The 26,843-nt window shown below is 42.1% G+C and overlaps 1 long non-coding RNA gene across 1 annotated transcript; it reads right to left on the bottom strand.

The window, feature by feature from the left end:
• Nucleotides 1-6,682: 6,682 nt before the first annotated feature.
• Nucleotides 6,683-26,533, bottom strand: LOC132654666 (uncharacterized). Its single transcript, XR_009592334.1, has 5 exons — nucleotides 26,328-26,533; nucleotides 13,627-13,828; nucleotides 13,091-13,220; nucleotides 11,757-11,858; nucleotides 6,683-8,999 (listed from the first exon to the last, which is right to left on the bottom strand). It is a non-coding gene; the product is annotated as an uncharacterized LOC132654666 (long non-coding RNA).
• Nucleotides 26,534-26,843: the final 310 nt, after the last annotated feature.

The following is a 26,843-nucleotide window of genomic DNA, read 5'->3' as shown; positions in this document are numbered from 1 at the left end:
AAATGCTAGTAGCTGGATCACATGTTATGATTGTAGCAAAAATGACCATTGCCCGTTAGTGGTGCATTACAATTTGAGCATAAATCATAGTATCTATGGAAGAGGCAAATGTCTTTTTCAATTTTTCCTTTAATTCTTGAATTCATTAAACATAAATTATAACAGTTATTGTTAATGTTTATTTAGAAAGAGGGGAGTAGGAAAAAAACTCCATCCCTTCTGAAGGTCTTTTTTAAACCATTCTCACACACACACACACACACACACACACACACACACACGAACACACACATGCACATGGACACACACATAATACTTTGAGCCCCTTCACTAAATTATACATGTGAAAAGAAACAACAGTCTAAGAAGTAAATTTCTGCAAGACTACAATGTCAAGGCTTAATCTCCATCGTAAACCAGGACTTACGGAGCGTGAGGAGAGTCTGAAGCAATTCCGCCTACCTGCTTTATTTGCTCAGGCTTCAGGTAGGCCAAAGATATTCACTGGAAAAGGCTCCATAGCTAGTTTTCCTTAATCAAATCAGAAATGTAAATTCCCTTCCCTAATAGTACAGAGCCAGAGGATATGATCTTCATTATAGGAAAGGCTATGGATGCATGCATGAGAACATTAGGAATCTGCGCCAAACAGTATTTTAAGACATCAAGAGCTGGTAAGAATTTGTATTATATTTAACTGCATGTTACAGTAAAATAAAATTGCTAAGAAGTGAGAGCATAAATAGTTGATTCCTGTTAGTTTATCATAGCCTAGGCTATCTGTCTGCCCAGAAATTAAATCTTCAGGGATGTTCTTTGCATAATTTGAAGATTTGAGGTGATGAAGGACTACATCAAGAAGAAAATAGTTGGGGCAGGAGACATAGCTCAGTCTGTACGATGCTTGCACACAAGGGCCTGAGTTTGAACCCCAGCACTCATGCAGAGAGCCAGGCAAGGGGACATCAGCCTATAATCCTGTTTGTGAGGAGGCAGGAGGGGATTCTGGGGATGTGAGGAGCAGCTAATTCTAGCAGAGCCAGTGAGCTTCAAGTTCAGGAAAAGACCCTATCTCAGAAAATAAACTAGAGAGTGGCTGAAGAAGATATGCAATGCTGACCACTGACCTGCACACATGAACACAAATCTACATACCCATGCACACACAAGCACATACAAAAAAAGAAAGCTTTAAAAATGGATAGACACTAACTTCATAGAAACACAGTTGAAGTTAGTTTCTACATTCCTGCAGAAACATAGAAACATAAAAAAATTAATGCAACTTCAAGACCATATCTCAAAGAACTTCTAGAGATTATCAGTAGAATTAAAGAACCAGATATACCTACCTCAATTCCTTGGCTACCATAAAGATGTCTGACAACACCAAATGTTAAAAAGGATATAGACACATTAGAAACTAAACTTCCCATCCACTTTAGGACACTGGTAATTTTCTATAAAGCTAAACTCACATGTCTATCCTGTGGCCAAGATATATCAATCATAGGCACTATCCAAAAGATTGAAGACACATATGCATACAAGGACAAAACTGGGTGCATTGTGGGATAATCGCATAGTGGAAGTGCTATGCTACAGGGACACAAGTCAATCCATGAAGGGTCTGCCTTCCCAAGGTGATCACATCCCCAACATCCCACATCCTAACCCTGTGAGTCGGGACTTAGGATCCCATGAATGAACCTCTCCCGAAAGAAAGAACACCTTTACGTCGAGCCTTCCGCAAAGCTGAATAACTGATGAGAACCTCAATTACTGTGAAGAAATCAGAATGTTAAGAGTCCAGAGCCTAATTATAATTCCTCTTGAGCTATCTTTAACCCCTTAATAGCCACTCCTCACCCATCTTTCTGACTGCTCTAATATCTGTGTAACTACCAGGTGACGGTTTTTTAGAAATACATTTAGCAGACCCATAGCTCTTATCTCATCACAAAATAAGAAGCCACAGCATGCCCAGCCGTTGGCTTACACATCATTCTGGCTCTGACTACAAGGGTGTTTTGGAATGAGACGAATGACAGAGGCTGCAGGTGGAGCTTCCGAGATGGAGCCTCATCCATCCGGACTCAACACAGCAGCTCCCTCTCCCTCACGGAGGTGAGCCTCGTTTAAGCTGGAAACAAAATATTGGTTTTTGAAAGGAACATTAGTCAGTAGAAGGCCTGGGTAATATAGGAGAGTGATATTTCTTTGAGAGGGAAAAAAAAACAAAAACAAAAAGAGTCTCTGCTGCCTGGCTGTCTTGATCTGGAGCTTCAGTGAACAAGCAGCTCTCTGGGTCTCTGGAATTCCTTTTGACCTGGAACCATAATGTTGATTTCCCTGAGGTTCCAGGTTGCCTGCTATAGATCTTTGAACTCATTGTCAGCCTCCATAAACCCAGGCGTGTGTGTGAGAGTGAGTGCAGGCACACCGGTGGAGGTCAAAGGTCAGTCCTTGGCATCTACCTTGTTTCAGAGGCTCTCTTGTTATTCATTTCTGCACATGCCAGGCTGGATCTTGGGCTTTCCCAGCAATTCTCCTGTCCCTACCTCCTGTCTCCCCTAGGGGCACTCTTGGATTACAGAGGTATGAACAGCTGCATGTGGCCTTTACATGGGTTCTGCAGATCTGAACACAGACCATCACAGACCTGCACAGCAAGCACTTTACCCCCCAAGCCACTGCTACAGTCTGCGCTGATTCTTTTCAATGGATCTATGTACGCCTCTGCACTTGGTGCTGTTTCTATAGCAAACTCTGACTGCTACAGAGTTGGTGAACCCAGGGCAGGAAAGGTGGCCCTCGGCTAATCCTTCCTGGATTATGTGGACTTCCTGGCCCAGAGCAATGATGGGGTCACCTGAGGTCCTCGAGCTTACTTTATATAGTAACTGGATTTCAGATTGTGATTCATCTCCATTTTCGATCCCAACTATTTCGTGATTTTCATTCTCCATGGACCCCTGTCTCAAAAAATCTGAAAATTCCGGGCAAGTTTTTCAAAAGCAAATGCAGGGTCATTACCACTAAAAGCTTTCCACGGGTGGGCCTCTCCTAGGAAATCTCATTAGTCTGTTTACCACAAGGTCAATTGTCTACATGTTTATAAAAAATTACATCAGAGTGCTTGTTTCCTTTTCTCTCCCCAATGTTGTCCTAGCAACGCAGAGAAGCGGACCACAGGTCAGCTTCTTGACGCCTATCCACGGCCCAGGACTGACTGGAAGTGTTTCACTCCAGAGCTCCATCCACGCTGTCTCTACTCACTGGGGGCTTTTGATGAGGGACTGGATGGCACCGCTACACACGGACATCCCAAGATTCGGGGAGTTAGGGCATCCTGCCAGTAGCTATTTAGGGAAGAGAGCCTGGGATTTAGTGCCATATAAACAAAGAAATGACCATGAGAACCTAGAATCATTTTCTAGTATTTCACATAAACCACACAGCATGGTGGACCGCGATCCTCAGTGTGTCCCTTCATGTCAGTCCTGGGGCGCAGACAAGAGTCCAGCAGCTGACCTGTGGTCCAGTTCTCTCCTGTCGCTGGGACGACGCTCTCAAGAGGAAAAGGAAACAAACAATTTGACGTAATTTTCTTATAAACATGTCAAAAACTAACCTTGTGGCAAATAGATCAATGAGATTTCCCAGGAGAGCTGCCCACCCCCCACCCAGGATCCCAGTGAGCTCCAGGGATCCATCTGTCTTTGCCTCCTCAATGCTTCGATTACAGATGTGTCCTGCCTCGCCCAGTGCTGCAGATCCGAACTCAAGTCCTTATGGCAAGCAGTTTACTGGCTCATCCTCCCCACCCAGGGAGATGTGTAAAGCTTTGGGGGACAAGCACCTAGCAGTGGAGATGGGTGGTGTTTTAACAGAACAGCAGCCGTGAGGGATGTTGCCTGTCCAGTTCCTGACGTTAGTGTTAGAAAACATACGTGATGTACGTTCCCGGCTTGCTTGGATCCATCGCTTTGTTTTGTGTTTTCCTCTTCATTGTTGTTTGTTTGTTTGTTTGGAAATTTGATTTTGCTCTGTCACAAGACTGGTCTTACACCTAAGATCCTCCTGCCATAGCCTCTCTTCCTTCCAGCTAAGATTTGCAGACTTGTGCCACCATGCTCTTAGTAGGCCACAGAGAAAAAGGATGGTAATAGGCTAGGGTCAGATAGAAGGGGAGGAGGACCTCCCCTATCAGTGGACTAGGGGAGGGACATAGGGGGAGAAGAGGGAGGGAGGGTGGGGGAGGACAGGATGGAGAGGAGATGAGGGAGAGGGCTACAGCTAGCATGCAAAGTGAATAAATTGTAATAAATAATAATGATGATGATGAAAAATTTTTAAAAAGAAACAAATTAATAGACAAAGTAGAATATTCAAAATCAGAAGAATATGCCAAGCTCTGACACACAAGTGTACAGTCTAAGCGTATTTTTTTTTCACTTTAGTATCTACCTGTGCTGGATCAGAGTGTGGGACTCAGGCAGAAAAGTAGACCGCTCCGACCTTGAGTTATTTCACCCATCCCAATCAGGAGATTCTTGTTCAATGTGAAACAACATAGAAGACACAGAGCTATAACCAGCTAAGCAACTGGTGTTCTTAATTACCTGTTTATCCCTACCTTCAACTCCAAGGAGAGATGAGTGGAGAGATGTGGTATTGCCTCTGTCTCTAGCAGGTGTAATCTAGATCCCAAGAACATACAGAGTAAGATGATTTAAAACAACGATGAGCAATTTTTAGACAAAAATAAATAACCCAAGAGTGCTCATGCTTGGATGTGTGAAGGAAACTCACAGAGAGGAAAAAGAAATACAGAATTGCCAGGCATGAGGTCCTGGGGGTGGTTTGTGGGTTTGTTTGTTATTGTTGTTGTTGGTATGTTTGTTTGTTTGTTTTGTTTTTAAAGTTAAATTAGCAATCATTTACACTTATATTTTAAGAGAGGGTACAGTGAGACAACTTACCTCTGCTGTCTAAACCAAGGCAAACAAAAATAAAAATCTTAAGACAAGGTGGATTCACACAGAATTGTGAATGAGGCTGGCAGGCTCTTACACATTTCAGGGGGCATTGTGAATGCACCCGGAGTGAGATGTTGAGAAATTAATTAGCAAAGTGCTTCTAGCAAGCAAGTTAGAACTTCCTGGTTTGGTTTGGTTTGGTTTGGTTTGGTTTGGTTTGGTTTTCCTTTGGGGAGTTAATTTTTAAAACAATGGGTCAAAATTGATTAACATTCTTGGTTCTAGGAGCATATGGGCTATTTATCCCAGAATTAGATAATTAGAATTAGATATCCAGGTAGAGATATCCTGGTTAAATCCTCAGTGAAAATTGCAGAAGGAACCCTTCCACTGCACTCAGCCCACTAGAAGGAAATGTCAAATAAATTCACCAGAAAAACAAATAGTCTAATCAATAAATGGACAAATGAACTGAACAGACAGTTCTCAAATGAAGTACAAACGACCAATAAGTACATGAAAACGTGTTTGACATCCTTAGCCATGAGGGAACACAAATCAATACAGCATTGAGATTCCATCTCAGCCCAGTCAGAATGTCCATCATGCAGAAAACAAGGAAACAGTACACACTCGTGAGAACCCCGGGGCCGGAAGAGGAAGCCTTACAATTGCTGGTGGGAACGTAAATGAGTGCATGCATCCACTGTGGGAGCCAGTACAGAGGCTCCTCAAAACACGAACAGAACAGCCATGTGATCCAGCTATATCATCCAGGGTGTGCTATCTAGGGCAAGCAGATCACAGATACCACGAGTGTCACTGTGTGATTCCTGATAGCCAAGCCATGCAACCAGCCTGGGGCTCGCTGTGTGGAGAGGAGTGGAGGGTTTGTGCATGGTTAAAGACCCCATCTGAGATACCTACTCCCCCCAAAGACCAAGGGTTAAGGACTTGATCACTAGCGTGATGTTATTGAGAGATGGGGTAACCTTTAGGAAGTGGGGAATAAGGTCATAGGACTCAGGTCACTGTGGATATGCTCTTGGAGATCTTGTTGAGACTCTCACCCCCTCCTCTCTCTTCCTGCTTCCTAGCTCTGTGACCCCTTGCTCTCCACCATGATGGAATCTCACCCAGGGCCAAAATCAATGAGAACAAGAAACAATGGACTGAAGTCCCAGACCCCATTATCAGAAACTATCTTTCTTTTGCCTTTTTTTTTTTTATTCATGTGCATGTGTGCAGGTGTGCCTGTGCCCAGAGGCCAGGCGACAGCTCGAGGTGGCACTTGAGTGACATCTACCTCATTTTTGAGAGTCTCCTTTCTGGATTGGAGCTAGCTAATTACGCTGAGCTGGATGACTGGCAAGCCCCAGGGACCTACCCACCTGTCTCTGTCTCCCTAGCACTCTGTATGTCATAACATCAGGTTGTAGGGTATAGAGCTGGGGTCCTCATGCTCACGCAGCACATGCTTAACTGAGCCACCTCCTAGCCTGGTCTTTCCTGCCATCATTGCCAACAAATACCATACTCACCAGGTCAGAGGAACTTCAAGGAAGAAAGGCAGCCTTAGACTGACACCAAAGAACTAAACTCTGAGAGCTGAGCTCAGGGTGTGGCTTTGCCTCAAATGAGGCAGAGAGGCTTACTGGACCCCGGAGAGGCACTAACCTTTCTAAGGGATGAAGGTTGTGTAGATTTAGATCAGCTGGGGAAGCGTGTGTCTAAGCATAGATAACTACCAGGAAGTCACAGCTGTGTGTGTGTGTGTGTGTGTGGTTTTGTGGAGCAGGGCGGGTTGTTTTTGATACCAGGGCTTACTGTTTCTACAGACGGAGCAGAACAGTCAGGCTGGGGCTAAGCCATTCCTTGTAGCAAAAGGTGATAAATAACCTAGCCCAGCCTGACTCAATTCCTCATAACCTGAGCCAGTTACCCAACACTCACATTGCGTTTTCTTTTTCATAGTACTGTGGATGGAGCCCGTGACCTCATGCACTTCACCTCGGAGCTTTATCCCAGCCTACATTTTTTTTTCCTTAGATCTATTCGGTTCTCTCCACCTCCACAAGGGTGCCACATAACACTAGACCTGCAGTGTGTGGATTTGGAAGTATAATCTCTATACACCACTCCTGCCTCCTACAGTCTGTTTTCTACCTTATAGCCAGGGGGGGCATCTTCCAAAAAATGGGAAAGGGGCCAAATCATGCCAGGGTCAAAACCCTTCAAAAGCCTCCTTTGCTATCAGGAGGTAGAGGCGACTCCTTACCATAGTCCACACAACCAGGAATGCTCCGGCCCCCGCCTGCTCTCCAGCCTCCTACTCCAACCATGTCTGTTCTTCAGCAGTTTGCACCGTTGTGTTACCAGTCCTTTGCACTCAGCCAAATTCCACCTGGCTGAGAGCTCCTTTCCACTTAGGACACCTGTCTCAGGCCTTCCGGCCTCGGCACAGGTGCAGATCGTTTCTCTCCAGCCTCACTCTTTCTGGTGGCCCTGCCCAGGTCCTGGAACTCTCAGAGATGTGCGCGAACTTTGCTCACAGTTGTGATTATATGGGGGGGTCCTCACGATTTGCTTTCCGTATTAGCTCATTTATTGCCGTCACAAAATACCCAACGTAGCAACTTAAGGAAGGAAGGGGTGATTTGGGTTCAGTTTAAGAAGAGATATAACCCATCACAGTGCAGACAGGAAGCAAGACCCAGGATGTAAAACTTCAGCCTCCTGTGTCCAGCCAGTGAGCCACCTCTGCCAAAGAAGTTTCGCCTCCCAATGGTTGTGCAACCTCCTTAAAACAGCACCACCAATTAAGAATCAAGTGTTCAAACACATGAGTCTACCGGGAACATTTCACATTTCAGCTGTTACCTGATTTAGGGGTCACAGCCTATGACAAGCCAGGTTCAGCCACCAGTCCTCAATAAACCAATTAAAGGAGCCAAATTAAGGTGGGCAGTGGTGGTGCGCGCCTTTAATCACAACACTCGGAAGGCAGAGGCAGGCAGAGCTCTGTGAGTTCGAGGCCATCCTGGTCTACAGAGTCCAGGCCAGAAGGTATACACAGAGAAACCACTTCTCTTTCTCTCTCTGTCTCTCTCACACACACATATGCCAAATCAATAGTGAGAAGTTAGAAAAGGGAGATTTGGTCAATGAGGACACATTAAGAAGAAAGAAAAGGAGACTCAATGACTTTCCCCAAGATCATCTTCAGGGGTCTTGATCTGAGGATAGGATTTAAACAGAAAACAAGAGGTATACCTAATTAACCAGTCCTGCCAAGGTGTGGGCCCCGACCACCATTGCCTCAGCCCCAAGTCTGCTCTGCAAGGTCATCTGAATTATAAATTTTCCTCCAGGAGACAGATTCCTCCTCTGCATTGACAACGTTTTCAGCCATTTCTTCTCCAGTAGAAGACTGGGCAAATTCTAACTTCTTGGGGTTCATTCTTTCAATGGTCTGATAGGGAAAATACGCCTTTAGAATGCATTCATCCCTGCGGGGCAGTTGGCTTATAAAGCCACAGTGCTTTTATTACTCTGGCTGTTCCTCCTTAGACGCCATCAGCACTCGGTGAGTCTCTCTCCATTATCACAGGAAGCACGGCTCTCAGAAGAGAGCAAACAGGCCAAACGCTGCTGAAACTTAGATGAACGGCACAGCAATGGAGGCCAGAGGAAGACTCAGCTCCGCCTTCCGGTGTCTGGTCCCCAGCTATGGAGGCCAGAGGAAGACTCAGCTCCGCCTTCCTCCTTCAGCCTTCTCGTGTCCAGTCTCTTTTCCCATAGGACTGGGCTAAAGCAGATGTGTACGCAAGGCTTATTTGGAAACTGCTTGATGAGCAGCCTAAACTTGGCTGCAGCCAGGTGAGGTCCTGGAGATAGTCGGGAAAGAAGGCCCTGGCCACTGTCCGCAGGGATTTTTTTTTTTCCCCTTTCAGACATATGAGGACAATTTTAATAGCAGCACATGTCGAGACTCTTAGAATGTAAACACTTCGAAACCTAGGATAATGGAGAAAAATTCTTTAGTTTTGATCATTATGGGTAAAAGAAACAAAAGATGTTTTAAAGACCTCATGGGAGGGGGGGTCAAGGGTGATTATGAGCCAAGTACAGTGGTATATGCATGAAGAATCCTGATGAGCCCCATTGTACACTACCTAAAAATTAAAAGGAGCAGAAACCAACTAAGACCTTATTAGTAAAATAATTCTTTCTAGAAAAATATTTTAAGCAGATGTAACATATATATATATATATATATATATATATATATATATAAAATGCTAGACTAGAAACTCCCTTTTAAAAACTTCTGTAGTAACAATTCAAAAGTAGAACAGGTGAGAACCAGGTACTCTGGCTGCTTTAAGTTTACCTGTTTCAGACCCAGACCTTCTATAACCTATCAAAGTTCCCAAATTAAGTATGCAAGTTTCAGATACTCCACAATAAACATTCATATTATCATTCTAGTCTACTTTGCTATGTGTGTATGTGTGTATGTGTGCTATATGTGTATAATATATGCACACTTGTGTGTGGTTGCATTTCCGGGGGATGCTGGGAATGTGAACGCAGGTCCTCATGGTTGCACAAAAAGTGCTCCTACCCACTGAGAATCTCCCCAGCCCTCTACTGTGCTTTTGAAGTCAACGCTCATTTATTTGTTTTAATTAAATCTGCCCTTATTTCATGTTTTGAGAAATGCCAAGAGATCTCTGAGCATGTAAAGTCCCTTCATATCCAGATTCCAAGAACACAACAGATGGCAAGGAACTTAGAGACCTTGGTCATCAAAAGGCTGAAGCACACATCCCAGCCCATACAGTGAACACCTGAAGTCCCATCCGTCCCCACCTCTGTCACATCCTCTAGATTCCTTGTTCTCTTCCCCACAATGGAAGACCTTCCCATTCCTAATGCCTTAAAGTGGGTTTCTGTATTTTCCATACTGTCTCAGGCATGCACACACACACACACACACACACACACACAAATTATAGCCCCAAGGGGTGATCTTTGTGTCTTTTGTATGTGAGACCTACCACCAGCTACAGTTTTGTGAAGCAACTGTTTCTATCCTACTTCTGTTCCTGCTGTATAATTTTGTCAAACTAATTCTGACAAAATACTAAGACTTCAAAGCATCAAGAAAATTTGCTGAAGTTCATATCCTTTAAAGGTAATGACCTTGCTTAAGCACAAGGTTAGTCTGAAATGGAACAAGTATCATGTGGCTAAACTAGGTTGTTGATTGTTGATTGATTTTAGCAGAGCTGCTGAGGATTTGGTTTTATCATCCAAACACGCACAGTGACCTAAAATAAGGACCGAGAGAAGGAAATAGCTACAGAACAAACAAGACCTTGATTAAAAGATCATCCTTTCCATCCCAAATAAAGACTTCCTTTATTTCTCACTCATCTAATTATAATTCTAAAGTTCAAAAATACCAATTAATAGTTTTCTAAGGACACATTTTAACTTCATCTCTGATTAATGTTCTGGAAACATGGATTGATTGGTTCCAGCAAAATGATCTCCCCTGGTTGCTAAATTTCAGGCATTGCAAGCCTGAAATACAAAAGAGGGGATAAGGCTGTAGATCAGTAAGGTGCTTTCCAGGACCTGAATTCAGATCCTGGGAACCCACGTAAAAGTCAATTGTGACAGAGCAAAAAAATCTTCCCAGGCAAGAGAATGAAACCTCTGTGGCTTGAATGGAGAGCTACCATTTCAGTTGGGCTCATCCAGACACCACCCTCTAGGAAAGCAGGCTCACCTTAATCCATGCTAAAGACCTAAATGGAATAATTAGTTCTCTAATGAGATGCTATACTTTTCCACCCCAGCATCCTCCTGGTGCTGTAGCCTACTGGGCCTCTGGGCTACAGCAATGCAACCATCATGTGGCTTGTAAGTTGGCCTGCCCTTCTGAATTGTTCAAAGGAACATAGATTTTCCTTTTATTGTTCTATCTCTTTTCTAATGGTGCTTTTCTTAACACTTTGGGCTTTCCTTCAACATCGTGGGCTTCCTTTCTCTTTCTCTAAAGCCTTCCTCCCTGTCTTGTGGATGCCTGTCTGAAATGTATGACCTCCATACATTTTTTTCTTTCTCTCTTGTATTCCCCTTTCTCCAACTAAGTAGTTAAATTTTACTGAGCCTGTCCTGAGATGTTTCTTTTCTTTTCCTCCTCCTCCTCCCTCCCTTCCTTTCTTCTGTTCTTTTTCTCCCCCAACCCCACCAGACAGGGTTTCTCCGTGTAGCCCTGGCTGTCCTAGAACTAACTCATTCTGTACACCAGGCTGGCCTCAAATTCACAGAGATCTGCCTGCCTCTGCCTCTGCCTCTGCCTCTGGGATTAAAGGTGTGTACCACTGCCACTGCCGCTGCCACCACCACCACCACCACCACCGGCTTTGGGTGTGTGTGTGTGTGTGTGTGTGTGTGTGTGTGTTGCTTTCATGTGTGCATGCAGTACCCGTAGAGGCCAGAAGAGGACGTCAGATTCCTTGGAACTGGAATTACAGATAGTTATGAGCCACTATGTGGGTGCTGGGGATTGAACCTAGGTCCTCTGGAAAAGCAGGCAGTACTCTTAACAGCTGAGCCATCATTCCAGCCCCAGGATTTTTCTTTTAAACCCTGATAAAATTATCCTGAGCTTCCATTTGAGTCTGTTCTTAAATTCTTTTAATGGGACTGAGAGCCCGAAGAGAGAACCCCGATTTCTCCCTTATTATCTGCTTTTACCTGTAACTCCAGTGCTAGCAAAGATGGAGACAAGAGGACCTCCAGATCTTGCTGGCCAGCCAGTCTAGCCAAATTGGTGAGCTTTGGCTTCAGTGAGAGACCCTGTCTCAAAAAATAATGTGGAAAGTGATTTAGAAAGATACCCAGCATCATCCTCTGACCTCCACACACAAGTACACACATAAAGGTGCACTTTTGTGCAGATATGCCCACAAGCAAACACATATAAAAGTAAACAAAATTCAATAAAAATAAATCCAGTCATTGGAACATTAGGTGATGGTCACCGTTCTGGTTGCTAAAATTCCTTCTGGAGTTTAAACTCTGAGACAGTTTCTGGCTAGATGCTTCAGCCTTAGCCAGTTTGTAAGGTGCTGCATTTGGGGTTAGAGTTGTGAGGTAATTACTGGAGTGAGAGCACTCTTTCAACATTTGTCAGACACCATCTTTAAACCTATATATTATGTGTCCGCAGTCCCCACTCGACCATCCTATGCCAGTGAGGCCTTTGTCCTTGATGAAGCCAAGGTCAGTTTCATAGAGGCATCATAAAGTAGATTCCAAACAATTCCATAGCAGCCACTCTACTGACCTGATACCCATCCCTTGCTAATATCAAAGCAAGAATGGTAAGGTTCTAGAATGTTCTAATGTGGTCTGCATTTCTTTAGTTGTCAGCTGAGCAACCACAGCTCTGGTTTTAGCATTTTCTCTTGGGAGCACTTCCAAATCCCCTGAGAGCCAGTGCAATATTTTTCTTTTGACCTAGAAAAAGGGAACTATAATAGGTTTCCTGCTGAGTTAACGCCCTAAAAAAGAACTGTTTGGTAAATTTAGCTGTTTAACAACATCTCTATTTCCATTTCCATTAAGAAAAACTGTGGCAAAATGAAAAACAAAAATCTCAGTTTGACCTTGCCCAGGACTGGAGTAGCAGAAATCCCTCCTTAGCCTTGGGTCACAGGGGCAGGTTTGGGCGGAGTCTAGACATTGACTCAGCCATTCATTTTTCCCACCGATCAAGGACATAGGGCCTGCTATCTCTCATGGCTGAGTTTATTCACCTCTCAAATGGGCTCGGAGTGAAAGTCCCATGGTAACCCATGCAAATTATCTGCGTGAAGAGACATTGGCTCAAGTGTTTTAAAAAGTAGACACTTAATTTAATAAAACGGCCAAATCAGCCACCAGTACTGGCACTGCCATTTATTCTATGAGAAGCTAATTGGAAGGCTTTAATGTTCTGTAGGTGAGTGTGATGAGAACAAAAAAAGAAAAAAAAAAAGACAACTTTCGCTAAGCTGAGATCATTGAGTTAAATACAATGAACATACTTTGAAAACCATTTGCTTGGTGTCTTCTTGATCAGTTTTCAGAAAGATCCTCAGCTTTAGACTCCCACCTCCTTGGTATATGGGTGGAACACCTTGTCTCTAATTGACAGCTGCTAGAACTGTAAGTCACCTGTAAGAAACGGGCCTAGGGTTTCATGAAAATGGCCACGCAATCCAAAATATTTCAGCTGGGCAAGAGGTTTGACTTGTGCAAAGGGAGGCACATCTGTGCCTCTCCAAACAGGCAAGCACCCCCAGCATGGGTCCAACTGGGGTTCCATTCCTAGTGCAATGGGTCCTCTGCCTCCCTCTGAGTGGTCAGCGCTCAACCTCACATTCCTCCAAGTTTGGCCAATTAGAGCAGCACAGTTGACAAGCAGGGTGCAGTTTTGAACCTGGAGTGCAACCTTGAGCACATATTTTGATTCCAAGAAATGCTGACCCTGGAGAAATTTGAATTCTTCAATATGGGGTCTGGTCTCATTTAACCCTTTGGTAGAAAGCACACCTCGTTTTATTTACATTTCCCACATTACCCGATAGCAGTCCACTTATCGTAAGACGTATCTAGAGAGTAGCAAGTTTGCTCATGAGTGCGAGTTGTTGTTCCGTTATTTCAGCTGGTTACTTGGGCAGGCAGAGCAGAGCGGAGATGCAGCTCGGACTCCCTTCTGATTTAAAAGCTGCTCGCTTCTGACGGCTCCAAGCAGGGCTTTTTATGGTTTTGTTTACCTTGTTCTAAAATGAAATGACAATTCATTTTTCACAAACAAGATAAAGACTCTCTGCAGCAAATATTTCCTTTTCCTTTGAAGTAAATTTAAAAGAGGCTCAGGGATGCATTCTTAGTTTCTTCTTAAACAGCAAGTGGAAAAATCACTCCCAACGCTTTGCCTTCTCTGACTTCTGGTAGAAAGACCTGGGGAGCAAGATCCAGTCCACAGGCAAATGGGCAAAACTTCTCAATGTACTCAACTGTACTTTTTTTTATAAACACAATTTCTGATGGGCTACATTGTGGTGGCCTGTTGCATAGGTTATTGTGTTGTTGCTCAGAAAAGATCTCATTCTGTAGCCTCCCCACTCTCTTGCTGGTCTTAGATCACAGAAATCAGCCTCCTAATCACTAGGATTACAGTATGAGTCGCCCCACCTGATTTAAGCCCTTGTTTTAGAATAAGAAGACATGTTAGCACTTGTACTAATGGGCTGAGTACTCAAAAGTACGAACTCTGAAGCTAAAGGTAGATGTAGCCTCTGACTCAGCAATACCACTGAGTGTAATCAACAGCCTACTCCACAGATCCTTGCTCAGCCACCTTCGTTGCTGCTCTACTCACAGGAGCTAGGTAATGAAATGACCTCAATGCCCTTCAGCTGATGAAATGTGTTTTGAATTTGTGTATAAAGCGTCCTTATGTAGTGGGCAATAAGGATAGAGGCAGAGGAGAAGGCGAGAGAGTCAAGGTTCTGATCTAAACCCAAATAACAGTCTTTAGGAAATAACTCGTTTGTGAGAAAATACTGACACCCCAAAAACTAAGCAAAATAATCTTCAACACTTTCTAGTAGTCAATGAATCTGTGATGTCATAATTCAAAGGAAATAACTTTATATGAGTAAAATGCTTTATATATATATATATATAATGAATATTTGTAGATTCTGGTATAACTGATGACAGAGAGAGCATTCATGATAAGTCTTCAAAGAGCATAAATGATGACTAATCTTGGCTGTCAACTTGACATCACTGAAAAGAGGGAACCTCAATGCAAGAATGGCCTCCATCAGATTGGTTTGTTAGCATGTCTGTGGGGCATTTTCTTGATTCATGTGGAAAGGCCCAGCCATCTGTAGGCAGTGCCAATCCTAGGCAAGTAGGCCTGGGCTGTATAAGAAAAGTAACCAAGCAAGCCAGAGAGAGCAAGACTGACATAGTGAGAAGCATTCTTCTGTGGTTTCTGTCTCAGTTCCTCCTCCAGGTTCCATCTTGAGTTCCTGCCCTAGCTTTCTTTGATGTTAGACCGTCAGCTAAAGGTTAAAATAAGCCCCTTCTTCCCCAGGTTGCTTTGGTCGTGGTATTTATTGCAGAAGCAAGAAGTAAGAAAGAGAGCAGAGTTCTCTCTTCAGAATGCACCTTCTTCCTTGAGAGTCACCTTCCTTGCTTAATTTTCCAAGCTTATTACATATAATGACACCTAAGTCTGTTTCTGGTGATATAACTTGTCGTCGGGAATTGTTTTTCTTAAATATAATACCTTTACTTTTCTATAAAAGTGAAACAATATGTGCATATCTCCTACAAATATGTAAAAGGGAAGAAATGGGGCTTGCCTAGACTATAATGTGTCCTGTAGAATAACACGGGCAGAGCACTCTGCATTTAATTAGACTCTCACCCAGGAACCTCGTAAATTTTTAATACTGATCTGTATTTCAGACACAGAGAAACAAGCTAAGGATAAACACTAGACTCATGAATATACAGCAATCACTGAGAAGATCAAGCAGAAACACCCACACTCTGTCATCCCCATGGATGATGTTATGCTTCACCCCTCTGTGCAATCTTCCCCATCTCTGTGCAATCTTCCCCGTGTTTTTACAATTACACACTCATGAACATCTTCATATCACTAACAAATCTTTTTCTAACTAGCTCCGCTAACAATGTTCGATGCCACAAGTAAGCATTCTCACCAAAACTAGAATAATTATCAGTGTGAAATCAGACAAGTGACTGATATCCTTGAGAATGCAGGTTTCTGGAATAGACTCAAAAGGAATGAAGGTAGGGCTTAAGTGAACAGTGCATATAAACAAGACATTTTGAATAAGGAAAGTGAGGCTGATGAACTATTTTAAAAGTCCCAATTTGATAATAGAAAAACTACTAAGTGACATGACAAAAAAAAAAAAAAATACTGTCTTAAACATGTTAAGAAATGGTAGCACTTAATGTCAGGACACAAAGAGCTAAGCATTATCATATATTGGTCCAGGGAATTGATTTTATTAATTAATTAACTAATTGGTGCTGGGAATTAAGCACAGTGCCTTGCATATGCTAAGCACACACTTTACTACCTAGCTACACTCTGCATCCAAGCTGGAGGGCATTTAAATGATTAAATTCTTTTCTGGAATGCATTTGAGAACATGATGATTATCAAGAGTCTCAGTGATATTTCATACCATTTGGCCCAGTAACTCATCTATGAGAAACCAATCCAAAATACACATTAATATAAAAAAAAAGTTTGTTTCAAATATTATTGAGAGAGAACGACGAATATTACAAAATTAAGAAAAGCTTAAATACATGATGTCTTAACTATAGCATAGAAAGAAAAACTCTAATATTACTTATGAAGTATCTTTTTTCAAGACAGGGTTTCCTTGTGTAGCCTTGACTGTCCTGGACTCAACTTTGTAGAACAGGTTGGCCTGGAAATCACAGAGATCCACCTGCCTCTGCTTCCCCGAGTGTTGTGATTACAGGGGTGTGCACTAAGCCCAGATACTTATGAAGTAGTTTCAATGATACATAAAAAGAGAGATGAGATAGTCTGAATGGTAGAAGCAAGTTTCAAAGCTCTATAAACAACATGATCTCAAGTGTGTTAATATTAAGATATATCACAGGCCTAAAGAAACAAGTGAAAAAAAACCATAACTCTTTTCAAAGAAAACAGAGAGAATGTTTTCATAATGTTATGTGGGCAAAGACCTTATAAGCAGACTGTATACAGAGATAACCAAGAAAAAACTTTTTAAAAGATTGGGCTTCATTAAAATTCAAAACTCACATTCATCAAGGGTTAGCTTGAGAAAAAGAATAAGCAGTCAGGCTGACTAAAACAAAAGAGATATGGAAAGGCCATATGGAAACCTATTATAACCTAACTCGATTAAGAAAATATTTTTTTAAAAATAGTTCAGAAAGAAACATTTTAGCAAGATAATGCTGTTCCTAGAAGCAATGAGACACTAAACAAGGACCCCAGCACCTCCTGCGGTACCTTCTTAGCAGTTGTTGGTCAAGTGCCCCCCCAAAGACCTGATAGTAACTACTTTTCTATTGCTATAAAAAAAATCATAACCAAGAAGAATTTATAGAATGAAGAGTTTATTTTGTCTCACAGTTCCAGAAGTGTGGTGGTTCAAATGAGAATGAGATTCATAAGTTCTTATGTTTGCATGCTGTTCCCCAATTAAGGAAACTGTTTGGGAAGGATTAGGAGGTGTGGCCTTGTTGGAGGAAGAGTTTTACTGGGGTTAAACTTCGAGGTTTAAAAAGCCCATGCCAGACCCAGTCTCTCTCTTTCTCTCTCTTTCTCTGCCTGCACCTTTTGGATCACATGTGAGCTTTCAGCAACTTCTTCAGCACTGTCCCTGCCTCCGTGATCCGTACCAGGATAATCATGGACTAAACCTGTAAAACTGTAAGCAAGCCCCCAAATTAAATGCTTTCTCTTATAAGTTACCTTGGTCATGATGCTCCTCACAGCAATAGAATAGTGACTATGACAAGAAGGGTAGTCTAAAATGGTGAGGAAGACATGGCAGTAGGCAACCTGAGCAGTGTGCTGGCTGATCGCATCTCTAACCACAAACACAAAGCAGAGAGTTCAAACTGGACCTGGGGGAGGCTATATGGTGAGGATATAAATTCTCAAAGCCTGACCCCATTGGCACACTTCCTCCAGCAAGGTTTCAACTTCTAAAGGTTCCATAACCTCCTCAATCAGCACCACTGACTGAGTGTTGGGAAACCCTGCTGCTAACGTCAAAGCCCACCATTCTTGGAAAGCACTGAACTCAGTGCACAATGGAGGACTCCCTTTGTCAGCGAGGCTTCCTTTTCTCTGCCTGGCTACTCTCAATTCTAATCAGAGAAACCTCTCTTTGCAGTGAACAGTGGTGAATGCAGAGTTCATGGCTTCCCAATGCTGAATGTGACAGAAGAGAGCTCAGCCCTAAATTAGTCATTTAAACCATGTCCCCTAAGACTCAGGGGCCATTAGAAGAGTGATAAAAAGCAAATAAGAGACAGAAAACAGGAAGAAGTACAGTGAAATACCACCATCTTGACAAGTCACTGTCAACATAATCATGGACTCAGAGCAGCTGAGGTTACTTGTATGAGGCAGACCCTTTTAACAGTCAATTATGGGTAAGAGAGAGGCTCAGGGGACCCCATCTTTTACTGCTAAACTATTAGTGACTGATAGACTTCAGGTGAGAAGGAGCCACTATCTTCAGTTGTATACTCACTGGGGAAACTCCCCCATTACCCCACAAGCTTCAGTGAGTATTTCCAACCTCATAGCCATACAGATAGTCTTGTCCAAACCCAGGAGAGACACAAACCAAACAAAAAGACATGAATTTTGGGAAGAGGGAAGCTATATGTGGGTGGGAGGAAGATAACATGAGGAAGAGGTAACGGCATTGTATGCAGGTATGAAATTTTCCAAGAGCAAATTCAATTACTTTAAAAAGAGAAAATGAATAGACTTGCCACAGAAATACAGAAAATATCCTTGGCCATGAGTCTGACAAAGGGCTTATATCCAGAACACGTAATGAATTGCTACAAGTTAATAATAACAATTACTTGAAAGTAGGCAAAGACACAGTAGACACTTCAGAAAGAAAAATATACAAATGACTAATATGCTAATTTAAACAGTAAAATTAAGAAAGTATCTACATCATTAGTTACTAAGGAAATATAAGCTAAAGTCCCTATAAGGATCACTGCAGAGCCCATGGCTAAAGCATACATGGCCTCTTTGACACAATGATTTCACTGCTAGACATTTACTCAGAGAAATCCAAACTTCTGTCTAGCAAATGAATTACAACAATACTCAAAATAGCATTAGTCAAAATAACCAACAGCTGAACCCACATGTGCCTACAACTCACAAGAGAACAAATAAACTATGGTATGCTCGTGTAATGGAATACTACAGGTCACTCCTAAGGAATGAACTACTTACCTATATAACAACGTAAAGTCATGATACTGAGGAGAAGAAGCAACAAAAGCAAAACGGTAAATTATGCCATTTCCATGAATTTTAAAGACAGACAACATTAACATCGAGTTAATTGTCAAGTTGGCAGAATCTGGAATCGCTTAGGAGCCGTTTCTCTGGGTGGATTAAGATGGTTGCCTATCCTATTCTTGAGCACGCATTAGTCTCCCAGGCCCTGCTGTAACAAAATAACACAGGCAAGTTGCTTACACAACAGCCGTTAATTTCTTGAATTTCCGATGTTAGGAAGTCAGATCAAGGTGTTTCATTCTGAGCTTTCTTCCCTCGGCTAATACAGGTTCTTCGTGTGTGCAAGGCTCTGTTCTCCAGCTCTCTTCCTGAAATCCTGAGGGTCACAACTCAGTCCTTACAGTCTCCCAGACTCCTCATCACCTCCTGCTAGTCTCTGTCACAAACATGGTCAGCCCGAGAATTAAGGCTTCAGCAATGAATGGGGAGTTGACACAGCTAAGTTCTCAACAGCATGGTTATCCAGATAGATCCACTTGTTAAAATTGTACAGTTAAGATTTGCTTTTCAATATTTATAAAGTCTATCTTAAAGTTTTGTAAAAATAATAATTGAGTTAGAGAAGACCATATAAAATAACTTTTAATTGAAATAAAATTCAAATAGTGAATGATTTTTAGCTTCAAAAAAGTGGGGGTTCATTATGATACCTAATCCGACTATATATGTTCTTATTTACTTTACATATGTTTGAGACTCTTTTAAAATAAAATGCCATGTATGGCGAACAGTACTTTCTTGGAGGAGATGAAAATTCTGTGGAACATTCTCCTGCATTAAGATCAACTTTAGCTCTGTCTATGGTGAGAGTCCCAAGCAGGGCACCTTCTGAGCTTGGCGTATGTGTTGATTACTTTTCTATGGCTGTGGTCAAACCCTTGACCAAAGCAACCTATAGTAGAGTTCATTTGGGCTCACAGTTTCAGAGGGTTCTTGTCCATGATGGTGGAGTGAAGACATGGAAGCAGGAGCGGGAAGCTGAGGACTCACACCTGAACCACAAGCACAAAGCAGAGAGAAGGAACTCAAAACACTGGAAGTCTTTGAACTCTCAAAGTCTGCCTCCAGTGATATATGTCCTTCAGCAGGGCCACACCCCTTAGGCCTTCTCAACAATAACACCCTCTGGGAAGCAAGCAATCAAATGCCAGGGCAATGGGGAACATCATGTTTAAACCACAGCCTACATCTCAGGAAAGGATTCATCCTACAGAGGTACCATAACCATTTATAAGTTATAAATTCAGGTCTCCTTTCTCTTGTTACATCTACTTTTCACTACTTTTTGACTTTATAATTTAACTTTTCCTTGTAGAGGTAAGATTCTATGGGGCAAGGGAGCAATCCTCACCCGGCAGAATGTTTTTAATGAAAATCATTTCATCTAGTGGATTTTCTGAAAGATTAATATGCTTAAAATGTAGTGTGGAGAATGTTATAAGATGAAAAGACTTCCAGCGAATTAAATTAAAATTCTAGTACAATGAGCAAATACAACTAAATGAGTAAATTTGATATGTGTGAATTCAATAGGTAATTCTAAGACAAGCTGAATAAATATTGCCAGAAGCATAGAGAATTCATTATAAAATATTCAGACTACAGAACAATCTTAAAATTCTTTCAGAAAAAAATATGAGACAAATAAAATATAGTAAAAAGGTCACACATATATTTAACCAAAGAACTAGAATAAGAAGAGGTAGAAGAATGTAGTAAAAACAGTATGTGAAGAAGGGTTGGCTGAGAATTTGCAAAAATTGTCAAGCTAAAATACCAAACCTTACAGAAAAAAAAATTGCCTCCAAAATTCTAAGCAAGATCCTGAAAGTGAGAGGTAATGAGAAAAAATTTAAAAGCACCCAAGAGGAAAAAAAAGAAGTATTATGTTCAGGGACTTAGTACCAAGACTTACCAATGACTATAAAACAGAAGCAATGGAAGTTATGGGATCTAGACTTAGCTTACTTAAAATAGAAGGAGGAGGAGGAGGACAAGAAGAAGAAGGAGGAGAAGGTGAAGAAGAAGAAGAAGAAGAAGAAGAAGAAGAAGAAGAAGAAGAAGAAGAAGAAGAAGAAGAAGAAAGGCCTGCTAGAATTCTACAGTCAGAAAAACAAACAAACAAACAAAAACATGCTTCAGGAAAAATAAGTGAAATAAAGAGAACTTAAGGACAACAAAAATGGATGTCTAGACTTTTACTGAAATGCTGCAGGGAGTTTTTCAGCTACACAGAAATGACCCCAAATGAAAACTGGGAAATGGCTGCAAGGAAGAAACAGTGCAGAAAGAGGGGAGAAGCATAACTATGAATGAGTCTTGACGACATAAAGGTGATTATAGCACAGGAGTTATGATTATTATAGAGGTAAGATGTATCACAGCAAAAGCAAATACACACACACGTGAAAGTGGGGTAAAGGGAAGTGTTGGAGGTTGGTCTGAGGAGTTACTAGCCCTCAAGATCTTGTCCCTGCTCTGAAGAGCACATTCTCACGTAAACCCATCCTTGTTGTATAAACCTGCCTAAATTATTATACCTGATTGGTTGATTAAATAGCCTTTATCTGGCCAGGGCAGAATGGGACAGGCATGGCAAAGGTTTCCAGGCTTCGGATTCAGGAGAATCACAGGACAGACAGGGGGGAAGAGTGGGTTGGTGTGAAGTAAAAAACCACAAGGGCCAAGAGGAAGGACTCCAATAATGGCATGGAAAGTCCCAGATGAAGCAAATACCATGGGCTTATGAATGCAAGGTAGACCAGATGAGGATGCAGATGGCATTGGATGGGAGCTGGGAGATGGATGGTGAGGTTATTGAGACAGCGTAAGTGAAATATCTGCCTGGCCTTAGGCAAATAAGGCAATTATAAATCTAACAGGTGTCTGTCGTATTATTTGTGATAGCGGGTTAAGCAATACCACCATGATAACCTAGGGTCAATAATAAATATTATGTAGCTCGCCAACATTCTTTTCTACTTACAACAACAGGAAGGTTATGTTTTCAAGTTCTAACATTGCTGAGAAGAGCTCAAAAGTTTACATCTCATGCTAAACTCAAACAAGCCATGAACACACAATGAGATGGCCAGGGGAAAACAAGAGTGTATAGTGAGCTAGCATGCAGAGGTCAAGTGACCTTTTGAACATCACTGATTAATCTAGAGCAGGGTTCTCATCCTTCCTAAAACCGTGACCCTTTAATTCATGTTAGGGTGACTCCAAACCATAAAATTATTTTGTTACTACTTCAAAACTGTAATTTTGCTACTGTTATGAATCATAACATAAATAACTGATATGCAGGGTATCTGATAGGCAACCACTGTGAAAGGGTCACCTCCCCTCCAAGGGGATGAAACCTACAGATGGAAAACCACTGATCTAGAGGAAGCTAAGGTACTGTGCTGGTTAGTGGTGTCAGCTGGACAGAATTTAAGATGCCTAGGAGCCAGACCTCTCAGTATACCTGTGGGGGCTTATCCTGATTGCTGAACTGAGGTACGAGGACACGCCCACTCAGGGTGGTCCTGTTCGGTCTGTGGGATTCTGGATTGCGTGGGTAGAAGAGGGAACCGGCAGCAGCACACATTTGTTGCTCTGTCTCTCAGTTGTGGATACAATGTGTCTAGCTGCTTTAAGCTACTGCCTTGTCTTTTCCTCCCTGACACAATAGACTATACCTTGAACTGTGAGCTAAAATAAGCCCTTTCTCCTTAAAGTTGAATCCTGTCAAGATACTTTAACACAGCACCAAGAAATTAAGCTAAGACAGAAGTCTTCCCATTTATAATTTATTTTTCTTTCCCTTTTAAATGGAAGCAGAACGCTAGAATTTGCTGGATGGATGTATGAGAGAGGAAAAGAAGAGAGAGATAGAGTGATTAGTATTGACAATAAATATTCAAATATATTAAGATGTGGGCTTTTATAAACATTGTATTTATATGAATCCATGAAACGACAGAAAAATAATTACCCAGGTTATAACTTTCTGGTAGAGTTCACAATGTGTGGGAAATATTTCTAAGAAAAGAAAAGGAATTGCAAAAACATAGCTAGTTCTGGGAAACCCAATTTTCTCCTAAGAGCTGAAACCTTCAGAATAATTTAATGTCGTAAGGAGGACAAAATTACTTTTCAGGCAGTGATGGGAAGCCTGAAATTTTATTTCTTAAGGTGAAGACGGATCTAATTTACTCAAAGGATGTTTGTTTCTAAACCAAGGAAAGAGTACTTGATAATGTGGCTTTGTCCTCTCAGGCTTCACTGTACCAATCTTCCATGAAACCATTCTAGCATTAAAATTGTTTATGCATTAGTAATTGAATCTCCTAATATAGAGTTCAAAGGCAAGGTTTTACTTAAATATATTATATCAAAATCTCTTAGGTTTATACCCTCCCCCCATATGACTGACATCACAGAGGTTTTACACACTAAAATTTCAAGGTAATTCAAAGTTTTCTTATGTAGGGCCACTAATACATTTTTAGAGAAAACACAGCCAGGGAAGAGAAGATGGTTTGAACCTATAATCCCAGCATAGAGAAGGCTGCGGCAAGAGGATTACTGCAAGTGTGAAACCAGCCTGGGTAAGACAGCGAGGTCCACGCCAGCTCTGGGCTCCAGGGTGAGACCCTGTCTCACAAAGCCTTGTAACAGAAGACAATCAATCCTAGGTGATAAATGGCTTGCCACAGAAGGAAAACAGAGAAAAGATTTTAAGTGAATCTAAAGTCTCTACTAAAGTGGGTTATCTTGCTTGTTGGTCTTTTGCTTTGGGTTTTGTTTTGGCTTTTAATTCTTTGAGAATTTAAAACATCGACCTTTCCCCCACCCATTGGAGTTTGATTAACTATCCTTACAGAAAAATGACTCTCCCTGCCATCGAAGCTGTCAGCCATCAATGGCTTCTCAGGTAAGGGCGGGAGCTAAGACCCGCCCCCTCTCTTCTGGACTGTGGATTGCCTTGATCTTGTACAATCTCAGCTCCTTGAGTTCATGAGCTCAGAAGATACTGTTTTGTCCCTACATCCCTGACCTCTGGCTCTGAAGAGCTTTCTCCCTCCCTCTTCAACTACCCTAAAGAGAACTGTGAGTAATCAGAAAGGATGGAAAATAACCTGTTTGAGAGATATGGGATATGGCCAGGGCACTGGACTTGACTCTCCAAAACTCATTCAGGTGATAGGAAAGCCCATAAAGGTGCATAAACTGCCCTGAGTGGGTGTTACCAGATTCTACTGGTAGGTCACAAATGGGGATAGGCTACTACATTTTGGGGGGAAACTGCAGCTGCCATTTCAGGGGAAATATTAGAAGACAGGCTTTTCCCAGGGATAATGGGAGTGTAAATTGGTATGGAAGAAGGTATGTGATGAAGAGCAAGATAAGAATAAATAGCAGCATGACATTATGGTAGATGGTTGGATTCAAGTTTCATGTATACATACATAGCAGCTGACCTCACAGCTAAAGAGAAAATCATACAGAGCCCAGAGGAACTGGGAAAAATGCAAAGGACATAGTTTGGGGGAAGAGTTCAGAGTTCCAATGAATTGACAAAACTTTAATTATAGTTAATAAAAAGAGATTAAGTAAACTATTTCCTGGGTGCTTTTACACCCTGATATTTTGTACCATCCATGAATGCTTCTTCAACATGAAAATCATACTCTGTTCTGGTTATATTTCCTCTACCGAAGCCTTTCCTTCCACTTTCAGGGTAGTGTTTGTTTGTGTGTAGGAAGTATTGTTTGTTTCATTTTGGATATAGATGTCTGAGGGTTTCACTTTGTAGCCCAGGCTGTTCTTCTACTCAACACCCTCCTGCCTCAGCTTCCAGGGTGCTGGGTCCCGCTACAAGCACACACCATCACCATAACCTGTTGTTGTTGTTTTCGTGGCTTGTTTGTATTATATTTTTTATGTTAGTCTGCACAAATTGGTTACATTTTTTTGTTGTTGTCATTGCTATGACCAAATCACTGAAAAGAAGCAACGCAAGGAGGAAGGGCTTGTTTTGTCCCTTGATTTAAGAATGGGATACATGGAATCATGGGGAAAGCAGCTGGTCATGTCATAGAATCGGTTGTCCAGAAAGCAGACAGGAAGCGGACCCAGGCTGCACCATCTCAGAGTCCACCCCCAAATGACCCAGTCCCTCCAGCAAGGCTCGACTTCCTAAAGGTCTGGCAACCCTCAGAAACACCCTCAGCAGCACCCCCTGAGGACTGTTCAAAGCCTTTGAAGGGTGTTTCACACTTAATCCGCAATAATCAGTTGCTGTCTTAAAAAGTCAACTCAGATGCTGAAAAAAAAAAAAAGCTGAGGAAAGCACAGAGAAATGGAAAGTTATCCTGTGTTCACAGGAATTAATAGTTATAATGTTCATCATAACAAAAGCAATCTGCAAACACTATATGACTCCATCAACACTCCACTGACTCTCACACCAGTAGAAAAGAAAAAAAAATCCCAAGAGTCATGTGAAATTACAGAAGACTCCAAAAGTCAAAGCTATCTTAAACAGAAAGAACAACACTGGAGACACCATGCTAATGGATTTCAAAATCTGCCACAAGGCTAGAGTAATCAAGGCAGCATGGTGCTGGCATAAAGATAGGGGTATAGACAAATGGAAGAAAATAGAAAGCCCAGAAATAAACCCACAAGTTTATAGCTGCTGACAAAGGTGCCAGGAACACACAGTGGGGAAAAAGGCGATCTCTTCCATGATGGGGTAGGGGACACTGGATGTCAACACACAGAAGTAATGAAGTTAGACCTGGCCATACCACATGAACATAAATCAACTGGAAAAGAATAAAGACTTAATATGAGGACTGAGGCCATAGAATAGTAAGGAAACGGGAGGGGAGCTCTTGATGTTGTTCTGGCCATTACCTTTTTAGGCAATGCATGAGAACCAAAGGCAAAGGTAGACAAAGGGGATTAATAGCGCGGGGGGGGGGAGGTTTTTGCAGAGCAAAGGAAACCGTCAGTAGGGAGAAAGTAGCAGCTGGGAAGAGAGCACATCTGCAAACTGAGCATCGTAAAGAGGTTTACGTCCAGAATAGGCATGGAAGCCAACTCAGCAGCAAGATAGCAAATAACCTGCTTTTAGAATGGGCAATAAACTAAGTAGATACCTCTCAAAAGAAGATCGATAGCCAGGAGGTGTATGATAGATGCTCAGCATCATTAATCCACAGGGAAAAGCCAACCAGAAGCACCGAGCAGTAGCATCTCACACCCGTTAGGCTAACCGCTATTGAAAAGATGACAGACAAGTGTTGGCTGTGGAGAAAACCGAGCGCTCACACACTGCTGGTGGGGATGCAAACCATCACGGAAGACAGTGCCGAGGTTCCTCAAACAATTAAAAATAGAATGAGCATATGATCCAGCCATCTGATTGCTGGCTGCAGAGCCAAAGGAAATGAAACCAGTACGTCAAAAGAGACAGCCGTGTGACTACCTTACGAAGTTATTAATGACAGCCAGTAAATAGACTCAACCTAGGTGTCCATACAGAAAGACAAGTACCACGTGGTCTCATTTATATGCCGGGTCTGAAAAATAGCTAAAGGAGAGGACACAAAGCTGAAGGTGGAGTCATGGGCAGAGAATCGAAGAGCTGCTGGTCAGTGGATACCAATTTTCCA

This window comes from Meriones unguiculatus, chromosome 6 (genome assembly GCF_030254825.1).
Source record: "Meriones unguiculatus strain TT.TT164.6M chromosome 6, Bangor_MerUng_6.1, whole genome shotgun sequence".
NCBI classification, from domain to species: Eukaryota; Metazoa; Chordata; class Mammalia; order Rodentia; family Muridae; genus Meriones; species Meriones unguiculatus.
Note: the sequence above shows the minus strand (reverse complement) of the source record. Positions and strands in the feature narration are given on the sequence as shown.